Genomic DNA, 12,500 nt, shown 5'->3' with positions numbered 1-12,500 from the left:
CGTTAAGTGGAGTGGAGGAAGAGTACAACAAAGTGAAAACAAAGACGGACACAGAGAATGCGGGAAACAAAGAGATACACAAATTTCTGGACGAATACCACGAAGAAAAACTAAAAGGAAACTGACAGCGAAGGAAAAAAACAGACAAATTTTTCTACGAAGATTAAGAAATAAGTGAAAAAAAAGAAGCTGAAAATGAAAAACACAAAAGGGGACAAAAATTTTGAAGAAAGGATAGGGAGAAAAACAAAAAAACTGACAACAAAGAAAAGAAGGAAAGAGAGCCAGAAAACTATGAACAAAGAACGGGAAAAAGCAAAAAGAAAGAAAAAAAGAACGAAAGAGAGAAAAAAGATTAAATAAAGAAAACCACAAAGTACAAAATAGGAAGAAACACACAAGTTTACGACGAATTAGCGAGTGATTAGTAACATAAAGTGGTCGTGAGAAAGAGTTACGAGTTACGACTTTGTAGTTGGAAGTTCGGGGAAGAAGAAAGGACGAACAGTGGAAGAGTGAAGTGTTTTGTAAGCAAGAACAGATTCCACGAAGTTTCCAGCAAACAGAACGGACCGAAAACTCCTTCAGAAGTTGGTATCATTAGGTTTTCTCGGCTCGTAGTGAGACATTTGCAGCGCCTGTTGTGGTCTGGGAGTCGCAAATCCAAGGAGGGAACGGCGGGAGGGAGGACGAAAAGGAAAGATGTAAGGATAGGATAGAGAGAAGGAAGGGAAGAAAAGGGGGAGGGAGGGACGTAAAGGAAAGAAGGGAAGAAGGAAGGAAGAAAGAGAATGATGAAGGAGGGACGGAAGGAAGGGGAAGGAAGGACAGGAAGCAGGGAGAGAAGAGGAGAGAGGGAAGAAAGAGAGGGAAGGAAGGGAGAGAAGGGAGAACGTACAGGAAGATTCAGGGATAGGAGGGAGGGAAGATGGTGAGACGGAGAGAGGAGAAGGAAGGAGGAAAGAAAAGGAGGTAATCTACAAAGAGATACCAGACATGTGCAAAAGAAAAAAAGAAAGAATGAAAAATATGAAAATTAAAGAAATATGATAAAGAGGGATTGAAAGAGAGAAAAAAAATAAAGGAAAGGAGGACTGAAGGAGAGAGAAAATGTAGAGCAAAAGCAGTGAAGGAGATAGAAAGAAAGTGAATGAGAATTGTAGAATGTGAGACAAAAGATCAGAAAACGAAAGGTGAGTCAATGGTATATATAAGAGAGAGAGAGAGAGAGAGAGAGAGAGAGAGAGAGAGAGAGAGAGAGAGAGAGAGAGAGAGAGAGAGAGAGAGAGAGAGAGAGAGAGCACTAAGTTAATCAACAGGGAAGCAGACAAACGAAAGAGAACGAGAAAAAGATAAAGAAAAATCTACCAATCTTTTCCTCCACCTACTTACGGTTCTCTTCCCTCCTTCCTCCCACATCATCCTTTCTCTCCTTGCTCCTCCATCTCTCTCTTCCTCTCCTTCTTCGTCCTCCATCTTCCCTTCCTCCTCCTTCCTTCAGCAGTGGAAGAGAATAACCAACATTTTTTACTCCTACCTCTCCCCTTCTCCCTCCTCGCTCCCTTAAGCACTTCCCTCTCTCTCTCACACCCCCCATCTTTCCCCTCTCCTCCCACCCGTATCAGTACTCTCGTGGTCATATCTAGGGTTTCCTAAGGTGGGGGCGCCGCTCCCTGAATGATGAAGCAGCCGTGTTGTGTCGAAGAGGAGGAAGAGGAGGAGGAGGAGGAGAGGGAAGAGAGGAAGAGGAGGAGGAGGAGGAGGAGGAGGAGAAGGAGGGAGAAAAGTAGGTGCAAGGAAGCGTGATGGCGTGCAAGAAATCATAATAAGATGGAAAACAACGATCTCTCTCTCTCTCTCTCTCTCTCTCTCTCTCTCTCTCTCTCTCTCTCTCTCTCTCTCTCTTCTGATGCGAATTTTTCTTTTCTGCTGCTAATTTTTCTTATGCTATTTGTAGTAGCAGCAGTAGTAGTAGTAGTAGTAGTAGTAGTAGTAGTAGTAGTAGTAGTAGTAGTAGTAGTAGTGGTGGTGGTAGTGGTAGTGGCGGTAGTAGTAGTAGTAAAAGTAGTAGTAGTAGTGAAAGTAGTAGTAGTAGTAGTAGTAGTAGTAGTAGTAGTAGGAGTGCTAGTAGTAGTAGTAGTAGTAGTAGTAGTAGTAGTAGTAGTAGTAGTAGTAGTAGTAAGAGTAGTAGTAATTGTTGTTGCTTTTGTTTTTATATAGGAGGGGTACCAGTTATTGTTGTTGATGTTATTGTTGTTGTTGCTTTTGTTGTTGTCGTTTGTGATGGTGAAGCCGTTTTGATAATCACGACAACATGTAATAATAATAACAATAATGAATAACAAAAATAGCAATAACGATAATATTACGAATGAAATGAAAACATGAACCAAAAAAGAAAAAAAAAACAGGAAGAACTGAAGAAAAAGAAAGAAGTTTTAAAAATGTTCGTCCCAGCATAATAATAATACATTCCTTCTTTTTCCTTACGCGTCAAGTTAGAAGGAGAGGAGGAGAGGATGCAGGAGGGAGGAAGATAAGAATGTGTGAAGGAGGGAAGGAAAGGAGATAAACATATGAAGGATGGGCGGAGGGAGGGAGGGAGATAAGGACAGGAGGGAAGGAAGGGAAGACAGAATATGAAGATGTGTGAAAGAGAGGGAAAGAGGTGTAGAAAAGAGAAAGGAGGGGGAAAGGAGGGGGAGAGGCTGTAAAGATATGTGAAGGGAGGAAATGAGAGGTAAGAAGAGAGAGAGAGAGAGAGAGAGGTAAGAAGAGAGAGAGAGAGAGAGAGAGAGAGAGAGAGAGAGAGAGAGAGAGAGAGAGAGAGAGAGAGAGAGAGAGAGAGAGAGAGAGAGAATGCACAAAAACAAGAGTAGGAAAAGAGAGAGAAACAAGGAAAGTGAGAATAGGAAAAAAAATAAGAAGAATGGCGAAAGATTAGGACGGAGGAGAGAGAGAGAGAGAGAGAGAGAGAGAGAGAGAGAGAGAGAGAGAGAGAGAGAGAGAGAGAGAGAGAGAGAGAGAGAGAAATCAGGGGGAAAGAGTAGAGAGAGAGAGAGAGAAAGAGATAGAGAGAGAGTAGGATTTCTACCTCCTACTGTACCATAAGAAGACTCTCCTACAGTCGTCCCTTAGCCCTGATTTCCCAAGGGCTGGCTGTGCAAGTGAGGGGGGGGGGGGGTGTTAAGGACTGGGAAGACCTCACTGGGGGTCTGGATGCGATAGGCTGAATAGGATTGGATTGGATTAAAATTAGATCAGGTCGAGGGATGATATGTGAGAGAGAGATTAGGTGAACATGAGAACGTAAAAAAATTAGGGAAGTTGCTTCAAGTTCTTAGGTCTTCACGTGGCAGTGTCTGTATGGAGGTACTTTACATATTTTCACCCGTCATCCATATGTGTACTTTTGTCTAATCTTATTTTGTCTAATTTGTCTAATCTTTTGTCCACTTCGTCTAGTCTTTTCTCTAACCTGTCTATTATTTTGTCTAATTGTCTAATCCTCTTTTGTTTAATCTCTTTATTTTATTTTTTTGTTTAGTCTGTTTAATCTCCTTTTGTCTAATCTGTCTAATCGTCTTTTGTTTAATTTGTCTATTTTTTGTGTAATCTGCCTAATCTTTTTTTTGTCTAATCTTTTTCGTTTTCTTTATTCGCTTCTCTTAATACAACTCTTCTATACCAGATCTTCTTTGTTCGAACAGAAGCCACAGGGAGAAAAACTACCAATAATTCGTCTCCACTACACCAAGCAACAAAACTATACCATTCTTCCATTATAGTTTCTCTTATGTCATTTTTTCTACAACATTCGTCTGCTGTACTGAAAAAAAAAAATATCAGGTTCTGGGAGATCGTGTTAAATATTTAAAGGAAGACAGAGAAAGAAAATAAGTCTCCATTACACCAAGCAAAAACACTATAGCATTCTGCCAAAACATTTTCCTTATGGCTTCCCTTACGCAATCTTTTTATACCATTCTTCTACTGCACGTAAAAAGAAGCAGGTTTTGGGAGATCGTTTTAAATATTTAGAGGACGAGGCCTTGGCGGTGTGTGGCCTTTGTTTACACTAGCCGCGGTACCAGGGAGGGTGTAGGTTAGTAGTAAAGTGCAGGAGGTAATACAATGGATGTGTAGTACTGTACATTAACGGTAAATTTTGCCGCTATCTAGGGCAGGCCAGCGTGGTTAGGTTAATGATACAAAATGGACGGATATTATGTCTTCATTTTCTGCGCTCGTGTGGTGGAAAAATGCTTCGTTTCCTACATCTTTTTTTCCCTTTTTCCCTTTTTTATTTCCTTTTTCGTTTTCCTGTTTTTTTCCTTTTTTTCTGTTTTTTCGCTGTCCCTTCTCTCTCTCTCTCTCTCTCTCTCTCTCTCTCTCTCTCTCTCTCTCTCTCTCTCTCTCTCTCTCTCTTTCTGTTTCTCTCTGTGCGCGGCGTGTGCGTCACAGCCTCACTGTGGCGCCCTCAGGTGTGTGTGCAGGTGAGGGAGTCACCATGATGTCACACTCATTCATTCGCTCCATCCATGAAATTTGTTCAGCGCAGAACCACAACGCAACAGGATTTTCTTTTTCGGACAGACGTCACAACGAAACAGCAGAACAACTGTCTGCGTGTCCCCGCGCGGCTGAGGCTGCCCCGTGACTCAGCGAGTGTGCGGCTGTCCCCTCCCAGGCCGGGTGCTGCGCCGCAGTGCTTCGTTCACCTTCTCCAGTGGGGGAGCGGAACCCTCAGTCCTGCCCAGGTAGCCAAGATGGGCCTGGGCTGCTGGGGAGGACGGCAGACCCCCGTCACTGTGCGCTGCGTGGCGAACGGGGTGGCCGTCTTCAGGAGGCAGGTGGCGCTGGCCGCCCTCGTGCAGGTGCTGACGTGCACCGCTACAGCACACCAGGCTGTGCCTTACTTCAGCCCTGCAGGAGGCAAGGTGAAGTGAAAGCAGCAGTGCCTCGCCGCCATGTTCTGCAATGGTGGGTATATGGGTTGAGGGTGGCGCCAACCACCCTGCCAACCACGCCGCCAAGTCATTGAGGGCAGGTCTGTGACAGGTCAGGCCCTCAGGCTGAGCATGAACAAGACAGCCCAGGCCATGAGGCCATGAGACTTCAGGTCACCTGCTGCTCCTCCCTCAAAGGAAGATTCCCCTTACGGCCACGCGCCAGTCCTGAACTCCTAGCTACAGCTACTGCTACTGCTGCTGCTAGTAGTGGTAGATGTTGTTGTTGCTGTTGTTGTTGTTGTTGTGCAGGTGGTGTGTTGCGTGCAGGCCTCGTAGGACGCCAGCGCTCAGTCACAGTCAGGGCGTCGCCTCTGCTCTAACACGGAGCGCATCACTACAAAGCAGTCGTTTGGATTCACACCTTTGCTTCTCGTGGCCTTTGTTTGGAGACGTGCAAACAAAACCCAGGAAAAGCAAAACTGAATCCAAACCACCGCCTTGTAGGTTCCGAAGTGTTACAGCAAAGGGTACACCGCCGTCTGTGTTACTTGACTGTGTTACTGAGCTTACGCGGGTGTCCTGTTAGGCCAGTACAACACATAACCAACACAACAACAACAATAACAACAACAGCAGCAGTAGCAACAGAAACATTCCCTCCCCTCACAAGACATCCTTCCCTTCATCTCTGGTTCTCTCCTCGCCTGCCTCGCGCGTCGCCGTCAGGAAACATTGGGTAAGCCACGAAGGATGACACACTGCACACATCTAATGTTTGCTTTTTTCTTTCTTTTCAGGTTAAGAAATACTTTTATTAGTCTCTCTCTCTCTCTCTCTCTCTCTCTCTCTCTCTCTCTCTCTCTCTCTCTCTCTCTCTCTCTCTCTCTCTCTCTCTCTCTCTCTCTCTCTCTCTCTCTCTCTCTCTCTCTATATATATATATATATATATATATATATATATATATATATATATATATATATATATATATATATATATATATATATATATATATATGTATATACCACCACTAACTTATTTTTGGCAAATGTGGCTAACACACTTGTATGCAAAATCATGGGCATGTCGATCGTTTTGTGTGATATTATTTTAGTCAAGTGTTGTGTTATCATTTTTATGACTTTTAGCTATGTAGGCAGTTTTATTTATTTTATATTTTTGTATTTTTAAGTCGTTGATTAACAATAAGCAACTTTTTTTAATGAGGTTAGTTTTATTAGTTAGTTTTATCTTTATTATTTCATAGTTTTGGTATGTAATAACTTTAAATTTTATTGGCTAGTATTTTTTAAGCGTTAATTTTATATTATGTTATTTTCCTTTAACAATATTATGTTTGAAATATTCAATTATTTTATAAAATCAAATAATCCTCTATAGAAACTAATTATTATTTGTAAACCGTTTGTAGAGCATTACTCATATTTTTTTTATACTCCTCACTCCAGAAGCCTCCCAGCCACTCTCATTTTCATACCTCGTCACTCCAGAACATTCCAAATCACTCCCGTTTTCATACATATCTCGTCACTCCAAAACACTCCAAACCACTCATTTTCATACCTCGTCACTCCAGAACACTCCAAATCACTCTCATTTTCATACCTCGTCACTCCAAAACACTCAAAATCACTCCCATTTTCATTCCTCATCACTCCAAAGCACTCCTATAGTCACTCCCTGTCAAACCCTGTCACTCCTTGTTCATCTCCACCATCTCCAGACACTCCCCAACCCCTCCAAGTCTTTCAGTCACTCGTACTCACTCCACACGCCTGTCTTTCCTCATTTTTTTGTCTCGTACTAATACCCAACACACCAATGCTACCCTACTCTCTCTCCCCAGCCTCCCATCCACGTGTCGGTTTCCTCATCGTCTCCTTGCACTTCTCTCCCTCCCGTTCTCATCTTGATTACTGGGAGAGGCAGTGTCGCAGTGGCCCAGTCAAGGGTGCGTCTATGTTTAGCCTTCAGCCTTTCAAGTTCCGACTAATAGATTCTGGTCTTTTTTTTTTTTTCTGTTTAACTCCTTCATTTGCGTCCGTGTGATGGAGGTCAAGTGATTTGGCGCAAAGGGCCTCGCTTCCACTTGATTTGCTACGTTTGACCTGCGACGCGTGTGACTTGAAGTGGCGGGAAGTTGAGAGGTTTAAAAGCTCCGTCCGTCAGTTTTCCCTCTTGACTGCTTAAGTGGCAAAGTGGCAGCGTTTAATTAGGATGATTTTGAACGAAAGGCTGTGGAAATCTTGCTACTCCCTTTCCTATTCTTTCTCCATGATTAGCTGTCTCTCTCTCTCTCTCTCTCTCTCTCTCTCTCTCTCTCTCTCTCTCTCTCTCTCTCTCTCTCTCTCTCTCTCTCTCTCTCTATCTATCTATCTATCTATCTATCTATCTATCTCTTTATTTGATTAACCTCTTCTCATTTCTCTTCTTTTCTTCCTTTCTTGTGTTACTCTTCATTTCCTTGCTTACCTCTAATTTCTATATTTTCTTATCTTCCTCTCTCTTCGTACTCTTCCTGCCATTGCTTATCTTTCCTGTTCTCTTTTCCTTACTTCCTTTCTTTCCTTACTCTTCCTTTCTTTGCCTACCTCTAATTTCGCTTTTATTATCTTCCTTTCTCTTCTTTATCTTCCTTTCCTTGCTTATCTCTCCTGTTCTGTTTTCCGTTCTTCCTTTCTGTTCTTACTCCCTTTCCTTGCCTATCTCTACTTCTCTCTCATATTATCCTCCTCTCTCTCTGCTAACCTGTCTCTCTACTTACTCTTCTTTCTCTTCTTTGCCTCTCATCCTCTTTTCCTACCTGTCTTTCTTTTTTTACTCTTCCTTTCTTCTAATTTCTCTCTTGTTACCTTCCTCCCTCCCCCCTTGCCTCTCATTTCCTCCTGTTACATATCTTTACAGACTTAACGATTAACAAGTGAAATTGGAGTAGCTTTTTATCTCTCTCTCTTCTTCCTCTTCTTCCTCCTCTTCCTCCTCCTCCTCTTAGACTTAATTCTTTATTACTTTCCTCTCAAATTCATGTGGTTTTCCTATACAACATTTATTTTTTTTCAGGGCAGTATTGGTTAGAGTGATGAGAGTGGTGGGGAGGAGCGTCTGTATTATCCTGTCTCTCCCACTAATAGCGTAGAATAGTTACCGAAACAGTTTAGTAAGGAGTTCTGTTGCTATTTGGACTTTCTTTGTATTCCTTTATATTCGTCCTTTTCCTCCTCCTTCTCCTCCTCCTTCTCCAGCAGTATAACCAACCAGCCGGACAGATAGACAGAGAGAAAGAAAGAGAGACAGAGAGAAGGACACACAGAGGAGGGTTTAGAAAAAGACTCGGGAAGAAAAAGTCCACGACATCCTTTTCTTATCTCATTGAGTGTCCGTCTGCACGGCTCTTCAAACAACGCGAGGAAGAGCAGGAGGAGGAGAAAGAAGAGGAGGAGGTGGAGGAGGAGGAGGGGGAGGAGGAGAAAGAGGACGAGGAAGAGAATAGATCAGTGAAAGGCTTTGTGTTGAAGTATTTTTTCTTTCTCTCTCTTAGTGGTTAAAATGGCGGGTAGTTACGAGGAATACAAAGGAAAGCCAAACAGCAACAGACCTTTTGGTCCTTGCAAAGGAGGAGGAGGAGGAGGAGGACCACGAGGAGGAGGAGGAGTTGAAGTTGTAAAACGTCACTGAAAAATCTGAGAAAACTGATAGTTTTTTCCGTTCCTCCTCCTCCTCCTCTTTCTCCTCCTCCTCCTCCTCCTTCTCCTCCTCCTCCTCCTCCTCCTCCTCCTCCTCCTCTTGGTCATCTGTCATTATATTTCCTCGCCTCCCTGACTCTGGCCCTCGCTCTTCCAATCAGAAAGGCTTGTCAAGTCATCCGTTTGTCTGAAGCGTGGAGATGATGGATGATTGTCGCCTTTCAAACAGACACACACACACACACACACACACACACACACACACACACACACACACACACACACATACACGCAAGCACAGATAGACACACAGACCGACACTTAAGGTTCACGTTGAGTGTTAAATGAGTGTTTTCCGTTTGTCGTTCTTGGAAAGTTCAATCATACAGGAAAGAATTGAGTTTTCTTCTTCTTATAATTTATTTATCATTATTTTCTTTCTTTTTTTTTTTTTCTTCCTTTCAGGTCTCCTATTTCTCTACCTAAAAAAAAAATGACATTGTAGTTTTATTTAGACAATTGACAGACAGATATGTGTTTCAGTTCTATGTGTTACTTTCTTTATTATTCATTTGTATAAATTTTGTTACTCGTGTATTTTGCAGTATGTGATTCGTCATTTTGTCTATAAAGTGTGTGTGTGTGTGTGTGTGTGTGTGTGTGTGTGTGTGTGTGTGTGTGTGTGTGTGTGTGTGTGTGTGTGTGTGTGTGTGTGTGTGTGTGTGTGTGTGTGTTTAAGTCATTCACACGCACCCCCAGGAAATAAAATAAAATAAAAAAGCTTAATTAACGCCATGAAAAACAGATTTGCCAAAGATAACTTGGTGTAAAGATTAACAAGCCTTAAGCGTCTGTTATGAGCAGCAAACTTTTCTAATTAAGCTTTTTTTCTTTTCTTTCTTTTTTTTTTACTCGAGCATAAAATGAGAGTAATGGTCTCAAGATAAGCAATCATTGGCGATTTCATTAAACGGCATTTAATTTGCACCAAGAGAGAGAGAGAGAGAGAGAGAGAGAGAGAGAGAGAGAGAGAGAGAGAGAGAGAGAGAGAGAGAGAGAGAGAGAGAGAGAGAGAGAGAGAGAGAGAGAGAGAAACTTAAATTTACATATGCATTGTTTAATAAGTTTTAAAATTTTTCTTTTATCTGTCTTTGAAACTCTTCTCAAACCTTTTTTTCCCATCCCATCCTTCTCTCCTTCTCTTTCTTTCCTTCCCTTCCCTTCCTAAACTCTTTCCTCCTTGCCCCATTCCTCTTTCCTTTTTCCTTCCCATTCCTCCTTGTCCCAGTTCTTTCCTCCGTCCCCTTCCTTTCTTCTGCACTTTTTTCCTGTCTTTTCCTTCTTTTCTCCATTTTCTCTCTTCTCTGCACCTTTTCTCCCTCTTCCATTCATCTTTTCTCCATTTCCTCTCTTCTTTATTATTTTCTTGTATTTTCCCTCCTGTCTATATTATTTTCCTTTTCTATACCCTTTTCTTCCTATCTTCCCCTTTTTTCTTCATTCCCTTCTTTTCTTACGTCCTTTCTTCCCTGTCCCATCCTTCTTTCCTCCATTCCCTCCCATTTCCTCCTTCTCTGATCCCTCACACAAGCTTCTCTCATCTCCATCATCTGCCCTCATTGTCCTAAGTATTCCTTCCTTACCCATTTTCTTTCCTCCTAAACCTTTTTCATCCCTCTTTTCTTCCCTCCGTCAATTAATCAGTTCAACTTTTCCTTAGTTTTTTTCCCTTCCCTACTGATTTGTTTCCCCATCGCCAATTAGACACCACGGGAAAAATACATCGAGGGACACTTTTGTTCCCCATCAGCATCAGAGGAAGGAAGTAAATACCACTGATTGTAACAAAACATGACCTACTCTGCTCTCCTGGGACCGTCCTGGTGAGAGAGAGAGAGAGAGAGAGAGAGAGAGAGAGAGAGAGAGAGAGAGAGAGAGAGAGAGAGAGAGAGTGGGGGTGGTGGGGCTCGTGGGGAAGGGATGGAGATGGAGAGAATCGAAGTCAGTTTCCAGGGAGGTAATAGAGAAGGGGACTTTTTATGCAAGAGGGGCACTGGTCAAAGGCAACAAAATATATACCTATGAAAAGAAAGAGCCAAAAAAGTTTAACACAAATGAGAGAAGTGTCTTGAGACCTCGCTCTCGAAAGAATTCAATTTATAGGAAGGGGGAAATACAGAAGCAGGCAGGGAGTTCCAGAGTTTACCAGAAAAAGGGATGAAAGATTGAAAATACTGGTTAACTTTTGCATTAGAGAGGTGGACAGAATAGGGGTGAGCAAAAGTAGAAAGTCGTGTGCAACGAGGGCGCGGGAGGATGGAAGGCATGCAGTTAGCAAGATCAGAAGAACAGTTGACGAGAAAATAGCGATAGAAGATAGCAGGAGATGCGACATTGCGGGGAAGAGAGAGAGGCTGAAGACATTCAGTTAGAGGAGAGGAGCTGGTAAGACGAAAGGCTGGTCTGGTCTGGGGGGACAGTCTCGTTAGGGGGACAGTAACCTGATGAAGCGAGCAAACACGCGGTTCAAGATTGTCCCAGAAACGAGTAATCATTGGTGACCGTCCTTAGCTCGGGACAGGACCATCAGCTGGGCGCTGGCGGTAGTGGTGGCGACGGCGGTTGTGGTGGTAAGGTTAAACGAAGAGGAAGAAAAGGAAGAGAAGTAAAAGGAAAAGCCAGAGGAGGAGAAAGAAAAATAGAAGAAGGCGCGAGAGAAGGAGATGAGGAGGAGAAGGAGGAAAGCGCTATAGAAGAAAGAAGAGTAAGTAGAGAAGTAATGATGGGTGTTGGAGTGCCCTTCTCTCTCTCTCTCTCTCTCTCTCTCTCTCTCTCTCTCTCTCTCTCTCTCTCTCTCTCTCTCTCTCTCAAGTGTGTCGGTGTGTAGTAAATATTTAAGAGAGTTCTTAAAGAAAATAGATCGCTGAGAGAGAAAAAAAGAATGTCAAGCAAAGAGGACAAAGAAAAAAATCAATAACTTTGCTTCCTCCTTCCTTCCTTCCTTCCTTCTTTCAACCTTTCCTTCAGCATATTCCTCCATCACTTCTTCCTTCATATCTCCTCTCCTTTAACCCGTTTACTCCTCATCCCTTTTACATTTTTATCTCCTCCTTCCTCTTCCTCCTCCTTCTCCTCCTTGCCAAAATAACACTGCCTTCCTAATATCCTTCATCCCCCTACCCACCCCCCAATATCCTCAGTATCCTTTTGTGTCCCACGCTTCCTAACCTCCCTGCCCCATCCTTCCCCTTCCTTCATCCTTCTCCATACACTCCGGCCTCGCTTCTTATAAACAGACGAAGACGAAGCCAAAGTCAAGAAGCCGAACACACACATACTTCCGAACGAGGGCAGTGGTGGTGGTGGTGGTGGTGGTTGTGTTTAGTGATTGAGAATATTGGTTTCAGGCAAGTTGGTTGTGTGTGTGGGGGAGAAAATACTTATATTAAGGTGAGCAGTGAGACAGGTATTGGTGTTTGGGTCGTGATGGTGGTGGTGCTTGTGGTGGTGATGATGGTGATGGCGGCTGTCTGTTCTCTTTGTGTTTTATTGTTTATTTATTTATTTATTTATTTATTTATTCATGTCATTTGGCCCTTTTGTTTGTTTTGATTGTTACTATTGCATGTATTATGCATTAATCTATTTATTCGATAATAGTAGTAGTAGTAGTAGTAGTAGTAGTAACAGTAATAGTAGTAGTAGTAGTAGTAGTAGTAGTAGTAGTAGTAGTAGTAGTAGTAGTAGTGCTAAAGCAATAACAGAGAGAGAGAGAGAGAGAGAGAGAGAGAGAGAGAGAGAGAGAGAGAGAGAGAGAGAGAGAGAGAGAGAGACCAGAGGAACCAT

At 42.7% G+C, this 12,500-nt stretch overlaps 2 long non-coding RNA genes across 4 annotated transcripts in view; one reads left to right on the top strand and one right to left on the bottom strand.

The window, feature by feature from the left end:
• LOC135097821 (uncharacterized) overlaps positions 1–12,500 on the bottom strand; it is an 83,540-nt gene that overhangs the window by 15,028 nt on the left and 56,012 nt on the right. The gene's annotated exons all lie outside the window — the stretch shown is intronic.
• Positions 1–12,500, top strand: part of LOC135097822 (uncharacterized) — a 36,286-nt gene that overhangs the window by 11,795 nt on the left and 11,991 nt on the right. Inside the window, exon 1 of one of the 2 annotated variants that reach the window (XR_010266152.1) lies at positions 9,944–11,418. The exons of the other annotated variant lie outside the window; for it this stretch is intronic. This is a non-coding gene — a long non-coding RNA (uncharacterized LOC135097822). Of the gene's footprint in view, positions 1–9,943; positions 11,419–12,500 lie in introns of those variants that run through there. 2 annotated transcript variants of the gene reach the window in all.

Source organism: Scylla paramamosain, unplaced genomic scaffold (genome assembly GCF_035594125.1).
Source record: "Scylla paramamosain isolate STU-SP2022 unplaced genomic scaffold, ASM3559412v1 Contig33, whole genome shotgun sequence".
NCBI lineage: Eukaryota > Metazoa > Arthropoda > Malacostraca > Decapoda > Portunidae > Scylla > Scylla paramamosain.
This window is presented reverse-complemented; position numbering and strand designations above follow the sequence as displayed.